This window comes from Ciconia boyciana, chromosome 3, assembly GCF_034638445.1.
Source record: "Ciconia boyciana chromosome 3, ASM3463844v1, whole genome shotgun sequence".
NCBI classification, from domain to species: Eukaryota; Metazoa; Chordata; class Aves; order Ciconiiformes; family Ciconiidae; genus Ciconia; species Ciconia boyciana.
In genome coordinates this window covers 66,585,995-66,599,077 of record NC_132936.1, presented here as the reverse complement: position 1 = coordinate 66,599,077, position 13,083 = coordinate 66,585,995, and positions in this window count along the sequence as shown.

Here is a 13,083-nt window from a genome sequence, read left to right as displayed (position 1 = left end):
CCGCCTCGGCATCCCAGGCGGTGTGAATGTCCAGGCAGCGGGAACAGCTGGAAAATGTCACCTGAAGGTGCAGGAATAAAAGGGGGGACGGGGGGCATGGGAATCAAAATAATGCAGTCTCGTCTTTGGGGCGGCGGGTTAAGGAGCAAAAAAGCCTTACGACATTACAGCCCTGCCTTGAGGTTTTTCATCTCGTGTCCTTACTGGTAGGGGTGGCTCCGTGGGCGACGGGTAGCGGGGGTGAACCTTTAGGATACAAGTTAGATGAACTGCTGCGCACGCCTGGAGCAGAGCTGGAAGCCACCGCGCCTCAAGAAGGGCGTTTTGGAGGGGCAGCAGCCTCAGCTTCTGCAGGAGTCCGGGCTGGGTGGGAGGCACAGCAGAAAACTGGTAACAAATATTCACGGGATTCCCACGCCCGGGGAGGCGAGATGCTGCCAGTCAGTTGCAAAACAGTAGCACTCGCGACATGCCTTTGCCTCGCTGACAAGCAGCTCCTCGCTCCTAAGTGTCGCCTGCCGGTACGCTCACGTTGGTACCTACCAGCTTATCCAACTTGAGAGTAAAAAATACAACCTATCCTAAGAACGGTGTGCCAGCTCCCAGGCTGAGCAGTTATTCTGAGCCTGGCAAGCTTTTCCTTGCACATACATTAACTTTTTTTCCTTTCTGACCCAGATCCTGCAGATGAGGTTTCCGTGATTTCCTTATGGAAGAAGTACACAGGCGTGCAAGAATGCGCCTTCATAGAGCAGTTATGGCTAGTGGTCTGTGACTGATCCAGGCTGGGAGGACAAGAGCTTGCGTGAGCTGTCTGGGCTCTAGAGGTCAAGTCAAAGTGGGTAGGACAAAACCTGTACTAGTGAGGTCTGTCTGATGGGAAGGTGCCACATTTTGTAAGTTACAGTTTATCTACAGTGACTGGCCAAACTCTTTGCCTGGAACAGTTCCCAGATTTCTTCGTATTGGAAACTGGACATACATCCTGGATCACCTTGTACCTGTAGCCGGGGCCTTAGTTTTCCAAGAAAATTAGCTGCCGTATTTTCAAATACTCTTTGAAGCAGCTATCACAAGAAGTTTTGAGTGACATGGCCTAGTTTCTTTGCCTGCAGACATCAACATTTTAGAGAGATTTTAAAGCAGTTTCTTGTGTTGGTGGAAGCCTTCTGAGATGATGTGCTTTTCAGTATCTTGCATTCCCATAGCTAAATGTCCTGCTTACCATAGTTCACAGCTTTGAAGCTTCTAAATTGCATTTCTTTCTAGAAAACAGAGGAGTGGAGAAAGTGTGGCCAATTTCTGAGGCCACAAGTTTGGGCAAATCCTGATCCCAGCCATCTCAATTGCAGAATTTCCATTTGTTTTGGCACGAGCAGATTTCACTCCTAGTTCTTTAGGTTTCCAAGACCAAAAAAAATTGATCCCTTCCACTACCACGCTCACAGCCTCGTAAACGTGCTTGCCTGCAGTAGCGAGGGGTCAGACCTCCAAGGAAATCTTTTCAAGTCTTCACGTTCCTATAAAACAGTGAAAACCCCATGGTTGCGAAAAAGGGGCCTGATTCTCATGTCCGGAGTAGGAGTGGAGTGTTGGACTAAATGATCCAGTTTGAGCCAAGAAAACAGCTACTTACCATGCATCAGAGACGCTGAAGGAGTAACTGCTTAAATGCCGTGGCTGGGTATGAGAGTGTAACATCTCAAACATCGGTTTTGCAAAATTTAAGCTTCCTGGTTTGCAAGGTCAAATCTTGGTGATGTCCAGTCAGCCTTTACGCTCTGCGAGGGTTGTGCCATGTGTAGGTGAGACCTTCTCGGGGTGAAATCGTAGAAGTATGTGCAGAGATCAAGTAATTCACGGCAGTTTCAGTAGTCGTGGAGATCTGCCGTAATGTTCTGGAGGTGAAAAAACTCCTCCACAAGTGGGGCAAGTACCTGCCGGCTCACACAGAGGAGGTGTCTGCCTCTCGGGCTTTTCTGGTTCAGATCTACTTAATGAAGTAGTGACAAGCCCTCTATGGGTACAAAGCACCATTACTAAATGCATATCCAAATGAAAGGCCTCTTGTTAACATTGCAGAGGCCAGATTTGTAGCTATGTGGCAAAACTTACTGAACCAAAGACCTATGTCAGTTAACGAAGAGCAGAAGTGTTGTAAGTTGCAGCAGGAGGACTGAACAGAGGGTCCTAGGTAATCACAGCATGGTGAAATTTCCTCTCTGAAGTGGTATGATGTCTCTAAGCTGACTTGGTAAAGACAAGCTGGGCAAATTAAGGCAAATTAAGGGTATGTCTGTGGTCAGCACCAAAAAAAACCCTACGGCATCACAAAGGGAGTAGCACAGATAGGCCCTTGTCTAGGCGATTCAGGGATTCCCATAGCTGTGAGCCAGCTGTGAGCCAGGTTTGTGACCTGGGACAAGTTTTTGGCAGAACAGTGAGTAGGAGCAGGCATGTTGGGCAGGAGAAGGCTCAAGGTACATACTAGTTTTGGACAGGGAAACTCCTCTCAACTGTCTTGGCGCTACCATGTATGCTGCCTGATGTCCCTTGCCTGGTCTGGCAGGGGAACTAGCCTGCCACACTCCCCTGGTACATGCACTTTCCTACTTAGCCCCATGGTTGTTTGTGGGGTCACGAGGACCCCTCCGCGTGAGGGTGAGGGGTCTCCACCAGCCTCTCCACAAGGGCCCTCCCATTCCCCGCCCCATGGAAGCGCGGTGGCTCTGCTGGGGTCTGCAGGTCCTCGCTGCACATCATCAGCCAGGACTTGTCCTGAAGATGCATTTTTCTGATGAGTGCCGTTAGTCCACATCAACTGGTACTGCAAATTCTCTCTGCACAGTCCGATCCTTTGCAGAAGCCTTGGTTTTCATAACTCAAAAATAAGCATCTGTTTTTCTTTCTATATATAGTGCACAGAGTAGTTGTGACCGTTTCACTCTGAAATTAGTTATTTTAAAGGCCAGGTAAGTAGTTACATTATTCACACAAATTTTGAAAAACTTAACCGGATTTCTGTTCACACCTGGATCTTTTCCATTTATGATACTTTCTCAGGAGATCCTTTATCAGAACAGATATGATCTCCTCCTTAAAGAAATAAACAAGGAAGATGTTAGCAAAACAAGCCATTTTTCACAGCCTTTTATTCTTATTTGTTCATATTTTTTTATATTTTATTTTTTTCCCTCTACAAAGGGCTAGCAACAGTCCCAGATAGCTGACCTTGGCTTACTTGATTTGCAGATGTTCACAAATTGTTCAATCTCACTGAATTTTGATTTAGAACATAAAAGGCACCTTAACACCCAGCTGTAGTAGCATAAATAGCATCACATTTGTATACTTCAAAAGAGATGCACATAGAAAGGATCAAGAGACTCTGAGAAATGTACTAAGACTGTTTTCTACAGAGAAGAAGAATTCCCATAAGCAATATATTTTGATTTTATGAGTATTGGCCAGTATTTCATTCTTGGTGATCCTTGGTGAAGGCTTTCAATCTCCTTTGAGGTTAAAAAATGAGCATGAAAGTATCAACAACGGAAATAAATGGCTGCATCTAATCAGTATGGTGGTATAGGAGCAAACAAGACTTTCTCAATGGTTACAGACTGGACACTTGAAATCAGGGTCGTTCTCTGAAAACAGACTCAATTGACAAGAAATGGGAGTAGGTAAAATAGTGCCATTTTACTTAAATTGCTGACAGAGAGAGAGCGAGCCATATTCCATTCCGTGGCTGTGAAAAAGCGTGAGAGAGAGCTAACGGGAAGAGGTTGTGAATCATTTGGGGATCTTCCTGTCTGAAATATTTCATACAAATATCCTGTATTATAAATGTTCTATTTAGGTACTTTTATGGAAGCATAGGGTGAAAAAGCAAGAATGGGTAAAAAACAAGAATTAGTGAAAAAGCAAAACAGTGAAAACTCAAACTCAGACCTCTGCAGCTCTCCTGCACAACTTCAAAAATGTTCATTCAAGTCCTATTTCAAGCTGATCAAATAGAAATACCCATAACCAAGAAATAAAACCAAACATCCTTTGTGGGAGACAAAATAGACTACTTTGACCGGTTTATTTTATTGCTAGTTGTTACTGTCACCTCTCCAGATAACAGGTTCCTGCTCAGCCAGCTGCTTAAGATGAGTAAAAACTCACCTCTGGGCTCCAGTTAGTTATCTTTCAAAAATGCTCTCTCAGAAGAGAGATGAGTCCCTCGTCCTCTCCCTCTGCAGTCCCCATCTGTGGTTTCTGCTGGTACCGCAGTGGTCTTTCGCCTCCCGTCCCCTGTTATTAAAGCCCCTAGCTGAGTGCCCGGGAACATCTGCGCTGCAGCTCCGCTCTCCTCAATGGCTTTGGCTGAACTCAGAAAGCAAGAGATGAAGTGACTTTGGTTCTTCAGCCCACTCTCTCTAAGTAGTTTTGGTCCTACAAGTCACTTAGAATTTTTCCAAAGTAGTATTATATGAGTCCTTCCAATTTTGAAGACAATAAAAGCTAGGTTTCCCGAAGCATCTTTCTCTGCCCTTAATGTGGAATAATGGCAAGCAGGCTGTTCTCGTCGCAGTTGGTCAGTGAAGTTTGCCAGGGAAAAGTGGTTTAATCAGAAAATGTGAGCTTCTCAGCTCAGAAATGATTTGTGGCAACTGGCTGAATGCAGACTTTTGCGAAGCCCCAAGTATTTTTCAAGTCCTGGTTGCTTCAGTTCCAGCACATTTGCACAGAGCAGCACATTTGAAGCTTTTGCAACTACTGAGGGAAAATTGGTGGCATTTGTTACCTTCACTGCTGCTATTCAGAAGTGGGTAGGTGATGAAGTTAAAGGAAATTATATCAATTTCACATAGCTATTGCTGAGATGACAGGCAGTGCACGGATTTTCCAAGGGAATATCATGCGTCTGTGAAAAATATCTGTTTTGTGGGAAGCTGCAAAACACAGAATTATCCACAACCTGGAAATTTTTCCAGTTCTCCGTGAGTGTTTACTGCAAAGAAGTTGTTAGCAGTTCTTCCAGGCATTTCTTAACAAAAAAAGGATACACAACATGTAATCTGTGAGCTGTTACTCATTCTTTGAATAATGGATGCTATTTTTTCTGAAGGCCTCAAGCAATGCACAGGCAAGTTTTCTCAGCGTCTGTAGGAAGGTGGTATAGCAACAGTTGTTGAAAGAGAAGGGATGAAGAAGTCTTCATATCACTTTTGTGGTATTATTTACTTCTGAAAAACTGGATTGAGTTTACAAACATCCAGTGGGAAAGTGTTTGCCATCCCTGGGATCTGTCTCCTGCAGTGAGGGAAGCAACAGGCCGGGGATCAGTCTCCTGTTATCGCTAACTATGTGTAAATGCCTGGGTTTGGGGATTTATAATGAGGTCTCAGGAGACAGGTTCTGCTATTACTAATTGCTATTACTCATTTGAATGGGAAGATTGTTTTAGACATCTGTGGTAGGGAACTGCAAGGCACTGCAGAGCTGTACGTGATATTAAGGAAAGTGGTGGTGTGTGCAATTCCTTGTGCTCAAGTGAGTTTCAGCACTAACGATCAAAGGTCAAGGCCCCGAGTCCGGCAAAGCATGAGCGTGATGTTCAGCTTGTGCTGAAACCCGTTCCCATCACCCCAGGCCTTGTTTCCCAGTACTGGGACCAGGGCAGCTGCGGCCGCAGCACAGGCACAGGGTTCCTCCAGCCTCCTGAGCACAGCCAGTGCAGCAGGCTTACCTGTCCTTCCCAGTCACAAGGTAAAGCCCTGCATGGTGCTAACGGCCAGTTACTCCATATTGCATGTCTGAAGACATCGCCGATGTTTGCAGTAATTGCGTATGCCCTCCGCTGTAAGCAGCAGGGCAGGCTGAGTTCAGCGCTTGCTGTTCTCCCACCATCCTCGCTCTTGCAAACAGATGGGCCTCGTGTACAAGACCTGTCTCAGTTGCATTTAGCTAACAAAAGCAACAATCAAAATCACCACTGCGTCCACAAAGAATAATGAGGATTAGAGTCTCGGCCAGTGTGCCGGGAGGCTCATTTGCATTCCCTGATCTGGCTATTCCCCATTTTTCCGTTTTGTGAAAAGACCCCCCCAACGTCTTTCTGTCCCTCAGACAAGAGAGCTAAAAAGCTTTCGTTGATGGGGGGGAGGGGAAGATCATGTTCATCACATCTCCTTTATACATAATTCTTACACATCATACACTTCTGCCACAATTATCCTTTAATTTATGCCTCTCCAGAAAAACACACCAGTCGTCTCCGTGGTCGCCCTGTTTATCATCTCCGGCTGCGGGAGCCGGTACCGGCCAGGTGCAAGGACAATGGCTGGCTATTCATTTCTCTGCACCAGCTGTTCCCCTCAGCATGCACCGAGTCTGGGTCCTGCTGATGACAACCCTGTTACGGCTGCTGCTGCTGTGAGTTTAATTTTATTTTAAGAGCTAATCCAGACCGATCATTCTGAAAGCGTGTTGCGAGAGGTAAGTACATTTTATAGAAAGGTAGATATTATAGAATAGCTTATAGGTCTGTGTGAGCTTTTGGGCTTTTTTCCCCAGACTCGCAGGAGATGTGGACTGGTATGATTAGATAACACCAGGTAGTGAATCGCTACCCTGCTATTGGCATCCACCGAACTCTGTGTTCCAGTATATGGGTCAAATCATGACTTAAGCCACCAGTGATAGTTGTTACGAGTCCAGTAACTGATAAAAGTGGGTGGATGCCAAAGAAGAGCCCGCAGTCCATCTCAGCCCTACAAAGACCCCAGAGCCAGCAGAGCCTATTTCCTTGGATCTGCTTGTGACCACCAGAGTCGGTCTGCACCAGCAGCTTAGAGGTCCTAGGACAACGCTGCTTCTGGCTTTTTGTTACAGGGACCCCCAAAGAAGAAGAGGAGAGGAGAGGGTGCTGGTGCTGAGGAGTTCATAATGAACTGATGGCACGGGAAAGAAAAGAAAATTTGTGTACTAAATGTCACGAGGCCTCTGAAGCCCGGACTGAGAATCCAGATTCCAGTCATTTGCTTTCAGGAGGCTGAAATCCATAGTTTCCCATTTAAAAAGCCAGTAAGACTCTCTTGGTTTTCAGGGAATTTCTGGTTCTGGTTTCAAGTCCTGCTGTTCACCAAAACATTATCTGCGCGGTTTTTAAAAATTCCTTTGAACGAGACGTTTCGTAACAAAGAGGGAGATACAATTTGCAGCTGTATGAAAACAGTGCAAAAAAAATTAGAAATTAAACTCAGAAAATCGTTTCTTAGCCTTGATGATGTCATGCACAGATCTCTTCCAACTAATTGTTTTTAAATTAATTTTTCAACTAATTGTTTTACTGCCAAACTTTTTTCATTAATATTAAATGAAGACAAAACCAACTGTCTAATAGCTATGGAAGTTACATTTAACTTACATCAATGGAGATTTTCTTTTCCCTCTTTCTTCTCCCAGCTCAGTCTATTTATAGTATCAGTCAAAATTCCCCACCGAAGAATGTACTTCTGCCTCTAAGATTTCTGCTTGCTTCCCTCCAGCTGCGAAGAGGAATTGGCCAGAACTTTGACCTTTCTCTCTCTACTAATCTAACTTGAGTCGGTAGATGCCAAAGGTAGCTTAGTTATTTCATACTTTTCTAGTTCTATCTGCCCATAGTCTGTCATTCTTTGTGTAGACTCTGGTGTCTGCAGAACAGTACATTCTGTTCTTCTACAGGCCAACAAAACAAGACAAATGGGATGCTGTAAATACAGTAATAAAACCCCCGAATAAATGAAACTTTGAGAGACGTCACTCAAAAATAGCTTCAGTTCCAATAGACCCTGTATTAGTGACTCAAAATTGTGTACGTAGCCAATTAAACCAGTAGTTCATGCTGAGATACAGAGATGAGGACTGCTGGCTATTTTTTGTCAATATTGACTTCCCTTCCAGGAGATCTGCATTCTCTTCCCAGCCGTTCCACATCTTTACGGTGTGATGCTGAGAAAATCATCCTCTCTCTTTGATTTAAAATTTCCCATTCATTAGAATACGGACCGTGATATGGCTGTCCTTTGTAAAATGCCTTGAAATCCATGGATGAAGGCAAGCCTTACACTGAAAAATCACCAGCAGTATGCATTCACAGAGCAAATTCTAAGAGCCTCAGAATGCTATCCTGAAATTATACAAAAATTACATACATTAATTCAGGAGTGTTCTAGTTAGATAAAGCTGTCTGAAAAGGCCATATTCCCAGTTCATGGACAATTATCCTTTTTTTTTAAATTCAGTTTTGGCCCAAATCATACCAAACTCAGAAATTATTAATATTTCCTGCAAATGGAAAGCTCCAAGGCAAAAAAATAAAATAATCAGAAATACCAAGGAAGGATGGCTTCCAAAAGAAATTAAATTCCCAAGTGAATCCTGCATTCTCGACAATGGGTGCCTTGGGTGGGGGGTAAGGAGGAAAAGAAAATTAGTTTTGCAGGATGCCTGAAGAGAACCAGACTCGGGTTGTGTAAATTACTGTTCCTCTTCTTTTTGTGTTTTAACCCTAACGCTTAGCCAAAATTCAAGGTTCTGTAGTCATTTTCTGTTAGGAAGATAAAGTAATGATAAGAGAGGCGGGTGTCTTTGACACAGCTCCACTTGTTTACAAATAATGTACAAAATCTTGTTTCCTTGAACAAGGCAGAAACCAGCAAGCTGGAGACAGCTTCTCAGAAGGGGGTCTGGCGTGGCCAGCCACCAGCGCTCGGCTCAGCAAGATCCCAGGAGATTTTCCCAGCACCATCTTCCCCGTGCTTATTCACGCCGTAACTTATGCTTGGCTTTACCTCCTGCCTCTCAGGTAGCAGGTCCTCCTGGGCTGCTTGCACGGAGGCACCGTCCAGGCAGCAATTGTTGCACCTTGAGGTCTCTCTCAAAGCCCCTGCTGCTGGGCACAGCATCGAATTAACAGAGTCACCCTTGGATAATTTCAGAGAAAAGTTGAAAAAAGCTCTCAGGGCAATCTGAAAGCTCAAAAAAGGAGAAGAGAACCCCCAATGTACTTTCTTCACCATAGAAAAATACCCTCATTAATGTGAGGGCATTTTTTACTCTGGGCCTAGCTGCTGCTTTGACCATCTGAGATCAGTGATTTTCAGGAGCAGACTCCATTAGGTAACAATTCAGTACTACTGCCACAAGAAAAAGTTGGGATGACGTGGGCAGGATGGAGATGGGTAAAGGTGATAAATAACTTAACACAAAGGTGGTACACAGATGCCAACAGCATCTCCGCTTGGCACAGCCATCGCTGCCAGACTCAATCTCCTCGCCATTCCTCTCACAGGCTGAAAGGCCTCTCTTGCTATAAGAAGTAGAAGCCTTTTTTTCAACTCCCAAAGGAAAAGTGGATCGTGTGTCACAGACTCTCACACCAGGAAATGTGCATGAACTCAGTGTAAATGATAATAATGAAATTGGAGTATATATGTCATTTCCAGCAGCAAAAAATCTGCTACCAGTTAGGAAGGAGGAACTAGAAAAAAAATTGAGAGGTCTTTTTCATTATCTAATTTGCCATCATCCCTTGGTTTCTCCAAGTGAGGCTGTGGGCTTTGGGGTAGATCATTAAGGCTCCTTCCCTCTTTTCTGTAGTATAGACCTCTGCACTACAGAAAAGAGAAACTGGCATTGGACCCTGTAGGGATGCCATGAGCTCTAGCAATTCGAGCAAATTCGTAGAGATTTTATGGAGGATAGCCCCAGGCACATGATCAAAAGAGCAGAGAGAGTGAAGGTGATGTTCAGTCTTTGGAAACACTGAGAATAGCTGAAGCTTCTTGGAAGAACTGAGCTTTTTTTCTAAGTTCCCTCATCTCTAATGAGCAAGAGTACTTCTGTCAGGTATTGAGTTTAGATTTAGATTGGAGTGTTGTTCACTACTCTGTTACAAAACTCAAATAGATTTAATGTCCAGACCTGTAAATCCTCTGCAGTGAAACGGAAAAAATGAAGTTACAGAATGAAGACCAGTTAATGGGAGTGTACGCATGACTGGCCTGTAGGGTTCTCTCATTAACTGCTGTGCTGATTTATATTGTTGTCATCACAATCTTTTTGTATTATGTTTCACTATATTTAAAGAATATTGTTACAATTAGATTGAAATTTATCTTCATGGGAGGCATTGCCCTCACTGAAGGACAAGCACGATATTCGTGGGCAACCTGTAATGCAATTTGCCACCTACAGCTGTCAGCTCACATCCACTGGATCTTCATCATGATGCACAGGGCCAGCCCAGAATCTGGGGAACAGTTAACAAGGTGATTTCAAAACACTCACATCCGCGCTAAGCCTTCAGGTGAAAGACAAACCACCACCTTTGTGCAGGACTGAGGAAGGGAAAACCCAGGCACCTCCCTTCCTGGTTCAGGAAGGGTTGAAAGCAGCTGCTTCTGCTGGGGTTCATGCTCACGCCGGCGAAAGCAGCCGGAAGACGGCCTGCCCAGGGGCATGTGTGCACGCATTGCAACTAATCGCACTCAGACTGCAAAAACAAAGACCAATTAATCATCATTTCACCTTGCCAAGTGAGTGAATACTAGTACCCTCGTCTTACGTACAGGAAAAGCAAGTCTTCAAGATATCACAGAAAGAGCTGGAGCATGTGCCAGGACCAGGAAACAGGTATCCAAACTCTCCAGTTTGCTTTCACCCCACTTCTGTCAGGCAACAAAACTGCTTTCCCATGGAGTCAGACTCGAGCTGGCTCCTTTGGAACAGGGGAAGGCAGCAGCCAACCCGTCCTGATGTCCCATGGATCATCATGGGCAGCAGCACCCTGCTCTTTGCTAGGAGCACGTTGCAGTTCCTAACTTTTGGCTTCTCGGAACTTGTTCTTTCTTTGTTGAGAGGAACTGGGGTCTCGAGGAGCTCCATGCAGCAGTTCTAGGGGCTTCTGGTTGTTTCTATAGTAGCAAAATAGCAGGCACAAGAAATAAAAGTGACAAGCTTTGAAGACCGACTAATGTTTCATTTCCATTTAATTTTCAACATTTCATATGTGTGAATACAAACACAGGTGTGGATTAAAAGCTTCTAATTAAAAAATAAAACCAATAGCCTGGACTTCCCTTAAACTCCGAGGCGTCACAGGAGATGCTTCACAGGTCCCATAGCTGACTCTGTCCTTTTCAAAGGCAGGCCAATACAAACTGCTTGCTCCTGTTGTTATAACTCAGTTCATCCTATAGACTCACAGCTTGTAGGCCCATGAGAATGCCTGTCTTGAAATAAGTACGCAGACATTGTTCAACTTGCAGCCCTTTCCTCTTACAACAGAACCAAGAAAGAAAATATAATAAATAAATAAACCCCAACATCAAACTTAGCAGAGAAAACAAGATGCTTGGCCAAACCTAGCTCTCTGGGGGAGCTGACAGTTGATTTACCCTACTAACACATCAGTAATTCTCCATGCTACAAAAGAACTGTGTGGTTCAGCTTGTTCGCTCTCAGGGTTGGTGCTGAAATCCCCTAGCCACATACTCAGGAAGGGATCCTTTTATCAAAAAAGCTTTGCTCTTTGCACTGCAAGTATTGTATGTAGCTGATATTGCACTTCCATTACACTCTTGAATGGGATTGACTGTAGTGATGTGGCAGCAATGTGCTGACAGCAGAATGTAGCCCCAGTTTGATGGGATAAGGCAAACACACAGATTTGGGCACTTGCATTCGGGAGCGCTAATATCAAGGTGTGGGTCTCTGTAGATATTACTAGCTCAGTGGCAAAACTCTGCTGATCCAAATTCAAGAGACTCGTGTCAAGGAGGACATTGTATTAGGACTGGGAGAAAAGGAAAGAAGAGTGCAGAGGCTGAAGTCGCTGGCCCAGCAGCAGCAATTAGAGCTCCCCATAGTTCTGAGGTTACATATACCAGCAGGGACTCCAGCTGTATGGGAAAACAAAAGTGCGGTAGAGCAAAAGGAGTATGAGGAAGAGACAAGGATTTGAACCTGGCTGGAGAAGTCCATCTCTAGACAGACCCAGCGTGAGTGAAGATGGTCTTTATATGCACAACGATAGAGGGGACAGATTTTGTGCTTGCAGCTGGTTAGGGAAGGCAATAAGCTCTGCCCTTTTCTTTCTGGAAGGTAAAAGGACACCCTGTTCTGCATTTAAAAAAAAAGTAAAACAGGAGAATTTCCACACTGGAAATTCTTACACCACCTGTGCAAATACCTTTGTATCCATTGGCAACAAATCTGGAAAGTCCATCTGCTTCCAACCAACACACCGACACCCACTGATCCAACCTCACATGCTCTTACTCTATGCCCCCTCATTTTACCAGATCATAGAAGGGGAGGAGGAGGGAAAAATCCAGCAGATTTACTCTAATCCCTGAATGCAGCTTTGGATCTGCTTTGTATGGTCTCTGACCTACCCCCTTGTCTATGCAAACAATACCCTGTGCTGAACCGGCGACTCTGTACTGCCCATGGAGAAGAAAAAGGAGAGGAGAAAGGGTAGTGAGAAACAGAGACAGTATATCGTTTAGGTAAGCATAATATAATAATGGCAGAGTTTGCATCTGATGCCAAAAAATCCCACCAGTTTTCTTTGCTTTCTTACTAGAACTTGCTGAAGTTAAGAGGCAGAGAGTAATTTTACAGACTGACGTGTTTAGCCAAATGACAGAGCAAAAAGCTTGGGAAACACCTTTCACATTTGAATGTACAAAATAATACATCTTGTGGTTTATATCAGCCTGGCTTTCTACATGCATAGGATTAAAATGTAAATCTTTGCCAAACATAAGGAGTTTTTAAGGGTGTTAATCACATAGCCCTTTTTACAGTGTGTGAAGTGATTTGGAATCATTAGGGAGCATTAATACCTTGCGGGGAGAGTTCCAGGTTAGAATACTGCAGTTTGCAGCACTGCTAAGACATAAATCACTTCAGCTATGGTGGAACGTGATGATTTGAAACCATCGTGTTTGGAAATGGAAAAAAGATGTGATCTTGAAAGATTTAAACTGCTTTGAATATGCTGAGCCCAATCCTACAGCTCTGATTGAGACATATTCAACAAAC